This window comes from Leuciscus leuciscus (genome assembly GCF_965113295.1).
Source record: "Leuciscus leuciscus genome assembly, chromosome: 16".
Classification (NCBI taxonomy): domain Eukaryota; kingdom Metazoa; phylum Chordata; class Actinopteri; order Cypriniformes; family Leuciscidae; genus Leuciscus; species Leuciscus leuciscus.
Genome location: NC_138740.1, coordinates 33,065,193 through 33,078,471, shown reverse-complemented (window position 1 = coordinate 33,078,471; position 13,279 = coordinate 33,065,193). Strand labels below are relative to the sequence as shown.

Genomic DNA, 13,279 nt, shown 5'->3' with positions numbered 1-13,279 from the left:
GAATGTGTGGTGAAGCATGGTTTATGCAGCAGTAATGGTTATTTACATGTTCTTAGTGATCTTTTGCAGTATTAAAATACTTTATTACTACAGATATTTAAGGGCAAGGGACATTTTTACTGCGGTTTGAGGGACATTTTTACTGCGGTTTGAAGGTTGTGTGTGTGTGTGTGTGTGTGTGTGTGTGTGTGTGTGTGTGTGTGTGTGTGTGTGTGTGTGTGTGTGTGTGTGTGTGTGTGTGTGTGTGTGTGTGTGTGTGTGTGGGAGTAGGGAGTCCTAAAGAAAATAGCAGCAATAGCAACTCAATAAGGCATTTTATTCCATGAATATAGTGTTGACTTCTGCAGGCCATTTGTTATCTGCTGTTTTTTTCATCTGTTGTTGTTTGATATATTGTAATAAGCCTATGCAACATTTTATATATTTACCTTTAAATATAGGCTACTTCACGAGTTCATAATAAATGCATTTATAATAATAAGTTAATAATAAATTCATGCATGCAAATAATGTTGTTTTATTTGCTTGATGATGCTCAATTGTCCAACGTTCATCTTGGTTTTATGACAGGAACAACATTGCAAATGGTAAAATGACTGAACATAAAAATAAAGAATTAAAGAAATAGACAGAATTACTTATTGAGGACGTTTTACTATTATTCATGAATGAAGGTGCACCAGTTTAGACCTTTTAACATAGACTTTACAGTGTCCCACATTAGGCAAATGACTGTCCCACATTAGGAAGCTGCACATTTTCTCAGACAATTAGGCACTAAAAGCACTGATATCTGTATAATTTATTTTATGAATGTGTTATCTGCAATATCTCTTTTGATTTGATTAGAAAACCACCTGAGGATTCCAAAAAGGTATTGGATGTGGATTTAATGTATTGTCTTCACATCGTAATATTCTACAAAAGTCTGAAAAGCAAAAAATGTCCCACATTAGGGCAATCCACCCTACTGCACTCAAGCGCAAGCATAAAGTTTGCACGCACAAAGAACCGGTAAAAATAATGATTATGAATGTGTCAGATATAGCAAGGAGACATTTTAATTGTTTATTAATAAACTAATGTTGTCTGTGTTGCTGCAAAGATGAAGTTGATGATGCTGACTCGGCATCTTCTTCACAGTAGTGAGGGCCTATAAAGAGAAATGCCCATTTCATATGAATTACATAAGTAGTGAGTCTGATTCTTTTAGTTTTTAATTGTTTTGTTTAAAAGTTGACATTTCAAGCTTTCTATAGATAGGCCTATATTTCTCATGTCTGAGGCAATTAGGCTTAGTTTCGGTTTAGTTATGAGACCGCTCCAGTTCACGAGCAATTCAAGTGATCGCATCGGCGCCTCCATGTCATGATTATATTGTCTGCTATATTTAAATATAGGCTAATCAACATAGATGAAATAAAAAATAACTTTATATTATTTAAACACAAATATGAAACTAAATGCATTTTATTTAATGGCTACATGTAGGCTATAGCCTGCCACATTACAGAGAAATTTAATGTCTGAGCGAACGCCAATTTATCGGTGAGCATGTGTTAAATAAAATTTGTGGTAGGCCTATAGATACGCACTTTCATGAGATTGTGTTGCAATGAGAGGTGCGATTTTGAATAAAAAAATAATAATTGCGATCAACGAATATCATTTTTGCTTGAAATGCCCATACCTTGTAATTCTAATGTCATTCAATTTGACACTTACTGTGAGTGTCAAATTGAATTACATTTAGGCTAATAGTAGTTAAAAGACTACAACACTATCTATTTTATATTTTCAAGTTTAATAATAATATTTAAAAAAAAATCAATTAGACATTAATCAACTATTTCCAAATGAGAAAAACATTCAAACCACTATTTTCCTGAGTAAGTGCTTAAAATAATCTATTGGTGAAAGGTTGTATTCAGGCCCAAAAATAAATGATCACATTCATCTAATCTTTCCTAACGATCCGCTATCTGCCGCCCCATAAGCATGCCGTCAAAAAAACGCGTCTCTGTAGGCAGCCTAGGCTCTGAGATCTGACACAAGATAGCGGATCGTTAGGAAAGATTAGATGAATGTGATCATTTATTTTTGGGCCTGAAATCACTGATACAACCTTTCACCAATAGATTATTTTAAGCACTTACTCAGGAAAATAGTGGTTTGAATGTTTTTCTCATTTGGAAATAGTTGATTAATGTCTAATTGATTTTTTTATTAATATTATTATTAAACCAGCCAAAACTGGTACTGCAATCACTTTCAAATTTACTGTAGAGCGGTGTATCCCCTCCCCCTCCCCCCTGACTCGAGGTTGCCAGATAGGCTGCAGGATCCAGCAGGAACGTAGGCTGCTACAAGGAGCTTCCAACTAGAGCAGAGCTTGGCAACCCGGATGCCGAAACACCACTGACTTCGTGATTGGTAGATAGGTGGAGGGTGGCGCATCAGGCCAAAACACAAAATGACAACGTCAACATCAGTTGAGGGCTGCAACTTAACTTTTAAATGACAATATCCTGGCCGGACTACTGTTGCCAGTGATATAAGTATTTGAAATGAACATGATTTCTTAATGTCTAGTGACATATCAGGGCCATTTTATGATTAGCCTAATTGAAATAAATTTCTTACATACAGCTCCTTTAAGCTAAAATAGTAGGCCTACTGCATGGCTATATAGTGTTTTCCCTAATTGGTGTATCCCCAGATACATGGCAACATAAAACAAAATACAGGTCATGATCTTAAATAAGTGTTTGCAATAGAATCTATTGTTCAATTTTCAGCATCACTGAAGTTGGTTACTAACCAATTTCCCTTTCCAATAGGAGGAGCTGCAGTAGATTGTTGTCTGTTTATAAACCATGGTTTTATCATAGTAAAACCATGTTTTTTGGGCGTATTGACTACCATTTTTATAGTGAAAAAAAATTTGGACCGGATTTGTAAAGTGCGAAAGTTTGAGTGGTTCCCATGGTAACGAGCAAAAATGCTCACTGTAATTACACTGGTAAAAAAATAGACAAGTAAAACCGTTCTGTTTAGTTCTGTATACAAAATTTAACAAAAAACAATTAAAAAAAATAGAGAGAACGCCACATTCATGAAAGTAAGTAACCGAAACATATAAAATAGTAAACCAGTTTTTCACTTGAATGTTAATGGTCGAACTGACCAAAGAACTGTAAAGCCAACATTATTTGAAGTCTGACAGACACAAAACTTAGTCCTGCAAAAAGCGGACTTCCCTCTTACCTTGACATTTCCTTGCTTGATTGTTTCGTAGCCTACTTTCAGATAAATACAAACTACACCCAATGACTGACGTCTATTTATGAGTCTAACTACACAATGAATGAAAAATAACATTTAACCATGCACAAAATGTTATAAACCTTTTTTTTAATGTAGGCCTACGTCCAAAACTATGAAAATGCACTACTTCACCAAAGTTTGAAAAATGCACTGTCTGCCACAGGAACGACGTAATGGGTGGGCCTGACGGGTCCCACCCACTTTTCAACAGGTCCATCCAAAACTTTTCTTTAAAAAAAAATTATTTATTTTTTTAATAGGCTATATTCGAATTTTGTCAGGAATTCGGCAATAAGCTCATAATTTTTGCTATAGTCTAAATGTTTAGTTTTAAAAACAAATTTAAAAAGCTGATTATGTCTATTTTGATGTTTCTGCGCAAGTTCAGCAGACAGTGAGGTTCGGGTTTGTTCCGATCAGAGCTCGTGAGGGGAGAGCACATTTCTGAATATTCCGCTCCGCTCGGTCATTCCGCAGGGTCGCTCAACCCAGAATGGTCTGTTGCCTGGTTCGAAAATATGTGGAATAAGGGCTGCCTCCGACAAAAAACTTTTTCTAGTCGACTATAGTTGTTCATTTAAGCCAGAAAAATCGCTCCTTTATATTAATTGAATTACTTAAATAGCCTACAGGATGAGCGTATAGCCGCACTCAAGCGCACGACCGCACGCATAAAGCTTGCCAAAATGAGTTCACTTAGTAGGCCTAACACACGCACTAATATGTTTATATGTTAATAATATGTTTGTCATAAAATATTTTATCAATGCTTTATTTTTAAAGGCTATAACCTTTTACAATTTTGGATAAAATAGGCCTACATATTTTATCAATGCTTTATTTTTAAAGGCTATAACCTTTTACAGTTTGGGATCAAATAGGCCTACATTTTTTGCATAATTTTTGTTTAAAAATAAAGCATTCATAAATTATTTTATGATAAACATATAGGCCTAGTTATAAACTAAAATAATAATAATAGTAATTATTATTATTATTACATTTTAGGGTAGGCTACATTTAGAAGACGCTTTCGTCCAAAACTTACAAAAAAGGAACAAAGAAAATTCTTCAAATATCAGTCATAATAATACAGGTTAGACGTTAGACAATAATAATAATAATAATAATAAAGTGCTAAGATTATCACACATAAACAAAAGATTTTGATGCATGTCATTCATATTAAATCGTATATTCCACCCCATACCCGCTACAATCCGAGAATCACTTTAACCCTCAGACGGTCCTCGATCATTTCTGACCGAAAAATTTTCTGTTTTGAATTTCTAAAAATCACAGCTTCATCGCAATGTTATGAAACTTGGTGACTTTTATGGCATTAGTGAATACAAAAAAAATTGGGGTCATGATCCAAGCATGCTAAGTGGTCGTATAAAAAATAGTAACGATTTTGGTCTTCGGTCAAAAATTACCGACCCATAGGAAATGAATGGGAAATTGACAAAAAAAAAAAAAAATTCTCCGCATTTTTGTGTGTACAATCTACTAATCGGCCACAATCCTAAAAAAAGTACACAGCTGTAAAGGGGTGACACTCTACAACATCAAGAGTGCAAAAAAGACACCACACACACACACACACACACACACACACACACACACACACACACACACACACACACACACACACACACACAAACACACTTTTATACACATACACACCAATACATTTTGATTACAAAAAATCTGTTTTGAATTTTTAAAAATCACAGCTTCATCGGAATGTTACGAAACTTGGTGACTTTTATGGCATTAGGTATGCGAACACACAAAAAAATTGAGGTCATGATCCGAGCATGCTAAGTGGTCGTAAAAAAATAGTCACACTTGTGGTCTTCGGTCAAAAATGACCCCCATGGGAAATTCACAAAAACACTTTTTTCACAATTCTTTTTTTATATATTATTTTACATAAAGTGTTATAATTGAATTAATTGCATTTTTTGTTACAAATTCAGAATATATAAAAAAATGGGTCTAAAATTTGCTTCTTAGCAACACAAGCTTCTCTTTCTAACACAAGGTTTAGGTTTGACTGCATCATAATGCAAAAACGAACACTTTAAATCACTATTTCTAAAAAAATATATAGGCCTATATCTAAAACTTGATAAGAAATAGTTTTTGAGATTATTTAAATATATATTCAAATCCACCCCCCAAAAAAAAAGAAAAAAAAAGTACATGTGTCCATAAACAGCTGAATATAGCAGCAACATTTATTTAAACTCTATAAATAATAAATAAATAATTACATAAATATATATTAAAAAAAGATGTCACATAGCCTACATGAAAAGGCTACACATTGAAAGCTATTTTAAATTATCTAAAAGGGTGTTTTGAGACAGGACCTAACACACACATACATACATAAACCTTGAGGGGTTTATATAAAATAAAACTATAACCAATCAAGCAAGAAGGTAAAAAAATATTTATTTCTTGTTTCTTCACACAGTTTCAGTGTGGGTACTGGACATCGGTAAATACGTGTGGAATTTCTAACTATGTTTTACTATTGCAAACTGTATGGTTGTAAAGTATAAACTGTGCTTGTAGTTTTGGACACTTGAGCTGACGTTTACACACACGAGTCAGTGGAATTCGTTAAGTACCACTTTCACTTTTTTATCTGAAGTTATTTTAAGAAACTTCAAGAATTATATGATTATTATGACTCTGGAGGAGAACTTTAAGTAGGCCTACTACATCTTCATGTACATCTACGTCTTCATCAATCAGTTGAAATTACTGACAGTTTTCAAATGGCTGTTAATCATCTGAGCTTTATTAATTTTTTGTTTGACTTGTTCTCAAGATATATGCATTTTGTTGAGGAATGACCAGACCAGACAAATAAAAACAAGATAAATAAGCAAATGAACAAATCATTTGGACAACTGAACTCTTCACAATTTTGGGCGAATTATTTTATTTTTTTGCCATCAATGTCTGTGGATTATATGCCAAATTATGTGCGAATTTCAGGAACAAGATGACTTCATAAAGATTTGGCTTTACTGAAAACAATAACTTTAGCCTACAGATAAACACTAAAACGAAATACAACCTTGTTGATGCTTAGGCTACGGCAAGGATTCAAAATAAACAATTTTGATTATATCATGCATTCCCGTGGAGTTATTAGCAAAAAACAAGGTGGCTTAATTACTGCGCCACCTTGTGGCTGTTCACCAAATTCAGTCTACACTTGATTTCACACAACACGACTGTACTCGTTTTATAATGGTAAACCATTCGGATTACACATCATTAAATGTAACATAATTAAGAAACTGCTGGCCCTAAAATATGACTAAAGGAAATCAAATAATGACTTGGTTCCATGATTCAGGAGAACAATCCTTTTGTTTCTGGCCCTTGTGGTTCAAGGGTTATTAACATACAAATACTTGAGAGACAGTGCAAAATCTCATGCAAATATTATACACTTACAGTAGGCCTACACGTTACCTGATGTAAGAAGAGAGAAATTTATATAGTAAACTCACGTTGCACTCCCTTTAAATCATGATTGTCATATTTATTTGCAGACATTTTTAGGTACTGTATTTTACCGAATAAAAAAAGGCAACCTCACTGTTTCGCCAAGCCTGTTCCTGGAGGAACTCCAAACACAACAGATTTTCCAACTCTTCATAATCACATCTCAATCAGCTCATCACCTCTTCAGTGGAGACTAAGACAAGCAGTGCGAGGAGGGAGACTTCATCAACACCGTGCAATGCTGTTGAGCCTTCAGGGTTATGAAACACTGGACGACATGTCTAAGTGAGGTTCAGAAAGATTTTTGTGTCAAGACCAAGAAAATGTTTCTTCTTTTTAGAAGAGGTGAAAAATTATACATTTAGGCTACAGTAGCCTACATCCAAACACAGTGTTGTACACTGCCCTGCAGGCTGCACATTTATTCCAGACTATGCTTCTTATTTTACCTAGGCAGCAATATTACCTTTAAACACACACACATATAAATAAATATATACAATGAATAAATAATATATAAACATATATAAATTAGATATATATTACTAGTAGACACTGTTGTACAACCCACAAAAGCATGAAAACGTGTGTTATGATCATATCCCAAATTAAAAAGGTACAATAGTAAACATAATAGAATATAGCCTAAGTATTAATCCAGACGTTTATCCACGCGTACGTTATCCAGACGTTTATCGACACGTACGTTATCCAGACGTTTATCCACACGTACGTTATCCAGACGTTTATCCACACGTACGTTATCCAGACGTTTATCCACACGTACGTTATCCACACGTTTGTTCAGACGTACGTAATCCAGACGCAAAGTAAAAAAAATCCTTACACAGCTACGTCGCCGCCACGTCACCGCGCACTTAAGCCTGTTTTATGCTTCTGCGTCGAATCGACGGCGTACCCCCGCGGACCCCTCTGCGTCGACGCGAACCTCGACGCGACCCCTCCGCCGTAGCTTGACGTGCACCTCCAAAAAATTGTAACTACGCGTCGCGGTGACGCAGACCGCAGGGGCTGTGATTGGTCAGATTATACATCATTGTGACACTGAAGACTGGAGAAATGATTCTGAAAATTCAGTTTTGATCACAGGAATAAATTACACTTTACTGTATATTCACATAGAAAACAGCTGTTTTAAATTGTAATAATATTTCACAATTATACTGTTTTTGCTTTGTATTTTTAATCAAATAAACACAGCTGGTGAGCAGAAGAGACTTCTTTTAAAAACATTAAAAATCTTACCGATCTAAAACTTTTGACCGGTAGTGTATGTATATATTTATATATATTCTTTTCTTTTTTTTGTTGTTGCTAGAAATAAACTTCAATCAATCAAATCAATGTTTGTTTTGAAAAAAAGTTTGTTGTTTATTTACAATACAATGATCACGGGTACATCATGGATATCAAGTAATTAACCAAGTTAACATGTTTCCCGTCGAGGCTTCCAACGCAGTTTGGGAAGTTCCAAAGTCGCCAGAAATCTGAAGCAATAGCTTCCCACTGGCTGGTTGAAGGGCAGGGCAAAAATTCGGGCTACAGCGCTTTGCAGACCTCCGATACTATGCGGGACACCGTGGTCGCACCCATTTTGTAGCCCAACCCGGGGATCTGTTGGTTTGCACCCGAAGATAAAATCTTTAAAGTCACTGCCAGTCTCTGAGCGAGGTCAATAGGCATACTGTGTGTAGTCTGATGCTGTAGTAACGGCTTTAAACGATGAACCAGATCGTCAAATCGACCTTTCGACATCCGAAAATACTTCAAGTGCATTTCTTCGTCCAAGTCCCTCAGCGGTCGAACAACCGTAACAAATTCGCCAATCCTTCCCCTGTCTTCGTGCACTGGTCGTACAGACCACCTTCGCTGACGTCTTCTTTTTCTTCTACGATTAAACATTTGCAATAAAATCATTTGTTGTTCAACGTTGATTAGCTCCAGCTGCAACAACACTCTCTCTCTTTCGCTCGCGTCGGAAATGAAAAAGCGGAACCGGCGCATGGAACCAAAACAAACTAGGAAAGAGATTCGCGAACCACACCACCCCCTAGCGTTCTGGCGGTGAAATGCACCGCGATGCAACGCAACCCGACGCAGAACCATAAAACGGTCACGACGCCGTTGGAGTGACGGCGTAGCTACGCCGTGGAGTTGACGCAGAAGCATAATGAGGGCTTTAGAGCGCAGCTCCAACACGTGGCCGTGACGTCTAACGTCTCATATCTTACGTCTGACGCCTGATTACTATGGGATTTTGGCCAGACGACTGGCGAGCGTATACACGTTAGTTCACCTCTCAGTTTGCTTCGCGATCGCCAAAAAGTGCACAAATCACACCTCATACGAATGAGGCGAATTCGCGTCTACCGCGCCGCGCTAAACGCCTCATTCGCGCCGCAAGACCTCCAGACGCGCGTAAACGCGTCTTACCATTGACTTAACACTGAAATCACTCGCGCCAGACGCATATTCGCGTTTGGTGTGAACGCAGCAGTCGTCATATATATAAAATTATATTATTTAGATTTAGTTTATTTAAATGACTATTATTATCAGCTATCTTTGCAACAAAAACAGAAGAGAGACGTAAGCAATATTTCTGCCATCTGTATAGCTCGAAAATCATTGCCTGTCCTCTGGTTTGTATAATAGTAACTTATACAACTACATTTGGATTATTAGACAATGTCGAAATAAAGTGAATCTGCAGAGTGTTGCATTCAAAGGCATGTATTGACAGAGAAGAGTTAAGAACTCTTCACATGTGCTCGCGCTCATGACTGCTACTGAACCTGAACACACACAAAAAAAAAAAAAAAAAAAAAAAAAAAAAGTACATCGACGAATCTTCTTCTGACTGTTCTCCAAAATATAATCAAATGTATATTTCTGCAAGCATGTTTTAACTGGTTAACTATCTACGGCAGGCAAAGGCATTCGTTTTCAAGTCGAGTTCGCACGCCACTGCGCAATACTACCGCGGGATGGCGGGTGTTCATAAACTGTGAACAATGGTAGCTTTATTTAATGTAAATTAATGTATATGTCCAAAAAACGGGTAATACTTTCTAGTATCGTGGCGTAATAATCTGTTTGGTTGTAAAATGTATTACCTGAGTGAAATGAAATCGAATATATCGTCCTGACTCCTGTGGAATCATTCATTCACAGACAGCTTACGAAGATGTTAAACTAATAAAGATCTTCATCGCTGGCAAAAATATGATGCATTTGAAGATTTGCTCTCACTTGACTGTACTGTAGGTCCACTGCCACTTCATCTTGGTGTGATTAAATCTTCCTGTTACGACTCCGAGTCCAGTGTGAATTGAAATCGCTTCAGATGATTCAGCGCGTGCAGGGAACTGAACAGAATCAGGAACTGAATCATTCAAACTGATTCGCGAACCGACTTAGACAGATCTGAACTTGTTTGATGAAGTGTTTGAACAGAATCGACTCAAAAGAGTGATTCATTTGTGAATTGAGCATCGCTCAAGTCCAGAAAAAAAGATACAGCGCGCTTGGAATAAACTACGCATTTAACAACACATATTGCATTAAAATAAAGTAACGAGAGGAACGTCGCCCAATGTAACGAAGTAAAAGTACAGTTTTTTCATTAGAAATGTACTCGATTTAAAGTAAAAAGTACCCACATTCAAATCTACTCTTAAAAGTAAAATTTTTCTAAAAAAGTACTCAAGTAAATGTAACGAAGTAAATGTACTTCGTTACTACCCACCTCTGGTAGGTTTAGGGTAAGGGTTCGGGTTAGGCACTTGTGATGGGTAAGGTTAGGGTAAGCGGCTAGAGATTGCATTGTGTCAATGAATGTCCTCATAAAGATAGATGTATAAGAAAGTGTGTGTGTGTGTGCGTGTCAGACATATTTGTGAACATAGTAGAGTACAATCAATGACAGTACAACATCAGATTGATCAGAGATGCATCAGAAGAAGGGAGACAGATGGCATTAAAGGGGTGGTTCGGGATTTTTGACATCGGACCTCATTTTTAAGTCAGCCTGGTTGTTATTCATCAGTGGAGACATTTTTTTTTTTTTAATTATCCAGTCCTTATATTTGGACAGTTAGCCGATGCTAGGCTAGCGCGAGTCAAAGGTATATGTGTTAGCCAGCCATTAAAAACAGTTTTACCCACTCCACAGTGCACCAAACGCAAATCAATTATAACACTAGACTATCGATGTATATGTCCGTTGAGAGAATAATGTTAGAAATCAAACTTACCTTTCATCACATTGCATTAGTTATAATTTGTTCCCTGTAATCATAAGCCTTGTCTACAGCAGCAGCGGAGTGATATTGATTACCTAGGCAACCAAGTGAGCCGGTACACACGACGCAAGTGTATTTACCTGCCGCTGGTACACTGATTACAGTGCGCTTCTGTTCTGTGTTTACTTTTTGCCGCATTACTAACCGGAGCAAAGTAAAATTCCGCAGCTGCTGAGAAACTAGTTCCTTTGGGATCATTGAGATGAAAGGTAAGTTTGATTTCTAACATTATTCTCTCAACGGACATATACATCGATAGTCTAGTGTTATAATTGATTTGCGTTTGGTGCACTGTGGAGTGGGTAAAACGGTTTTTGATGGCTGGCTAACACATATACCATTGACTCGCGCTAGCCTAGCATCGGCTAACTATCCAAATATAAGGACTGGATATTTTTTTTTTTTTAAATGTCTCCACTGATGAATAACAACCAGGCTGACTTAAAAATGAGGTCCGATGTCAAAAATCCCGAACCACCCCTTTAAATACAGAGTTTTGCATTACAGTGTGTAATACTTACTGTTCTTCATAACACCTTTTGATAACACACTGAATACGCTGATTTCACGCAGCCGCCATTTTGAAATCGAAAGTGAGGCTCCGGTGGGAAGAACCCCGGAAGTAAAGATAAACAACAATGCCTTGGATTACCAACCTGAAGCTGCTGCCGCGATTTACACTATTGGATGTTAATATTCAATATAGGATATGTATATAGTTCATTCCTGCTTCTTTTTTTACCTTCTGAATTATGTATAAAAAAATATTTTCTTTATAAATGAATTTCACTGTATATAGTCTAAAGTATGTAAGAAATGTATGTACATTTTTAGAATTGACACAACATCATTAAACACAACAATATGCCATCGCATTCACGACTCTCCTGTGATTAAAGGCGACACTTCCGGTTTTCTTCCCACCGGAGCCTCGCTTTCGATTTCAAAATAACGGCTGCGTGAAATCAGCGTATAGATATAACAAACATTATGTATTTTATGTTACATAAGTTAGGTAATGTATAAGTGTATTTTCTAATGTGGCATCTGTAGCCTTAATTTACTGTAATTATTTCAGCAAAAGGGGTGATTTGAAACATATATATTGCATTGTTTGCTATTAAATCAACTGATTGTTAAAAGTACTAAATTGAAAGAAGATCATACTGTTGTGTTTCAGTGATTAACCAAATGTTCTCATTACATTTTAATCTTGTGTTTTGAAACAATGATTATGTGGACTGAAAATGTAAATGGGATTAGGATTTGAAAAAATTAACCTGTGTTACAAGTGTGATCAGTTTGGATTTTTGAACAATTTTGAAAATGTACACCTTGTGAAAACAGTAGTGAATAAAAAAAAAACTGTGGTTGTGTGAAATGTAACCTCAGATGGCATCATGTTCACATGCTTATCAGTTCTTTGCCTCTATTTTTATGTTTTTTTTATTTTAAATGAATCTAAATTGATACCTCAAATAATAATAAAGTACTTTAAAGTACAAATAATAAAGTAAAGATTTGTATTAACCATTCACCTAAGATGGATGGATGGATATACAGTCTGACTATCATGAGCTTGGAATGTTCACATATGAACTGCCAATTTCCATATTTTTCCATACCTTTTATCCATTAGCTACTGTAATTATTTAGCATATTCTGGTCATCTTATAAATCTATTTCCATTCTTGTAGTGGCCCACACATTTTGACTTCAGAATTATAAAAGGTTTTTATTGACCATGTAAGATTGCTCATAATGAATTTTATTTTCCTTTTGTTGATATCAGCATTAAATAAGAAAAAAGATATATAAATAATAATAATAATAATAATAATACAGAAATTTAGAGCACCTATGGAAAAATCAACATTTAACTGTGAAATTATGTTATTTATTTACTGTATTATTGTTGTAATACAAAACAAAAGTTAAATATTGTTAACAAGAATAAATAGTTTAGTTATTTAAAAAACACTAAAATGAAATAATTAAAGAAAAATGCTCAGACGGTCAAGCAAGTTTTCTTCTTGTGATGTTTGGAGTGACTGACCCTATACAGATCAATCTAATTTTAGAATCCTTATCTA

General features: G+C 35.8%; 1 protein-coding gene; it reads left to right on the top strand.

Moving 5' to 3' along the window:
- The window catches only part of LOC309478207 (uncharacterized protein), a 103,165-nt gene that overhangs the window by 59,518 nt on the left and 30,368 nt on the right, over positions 1-13,279 (top strand).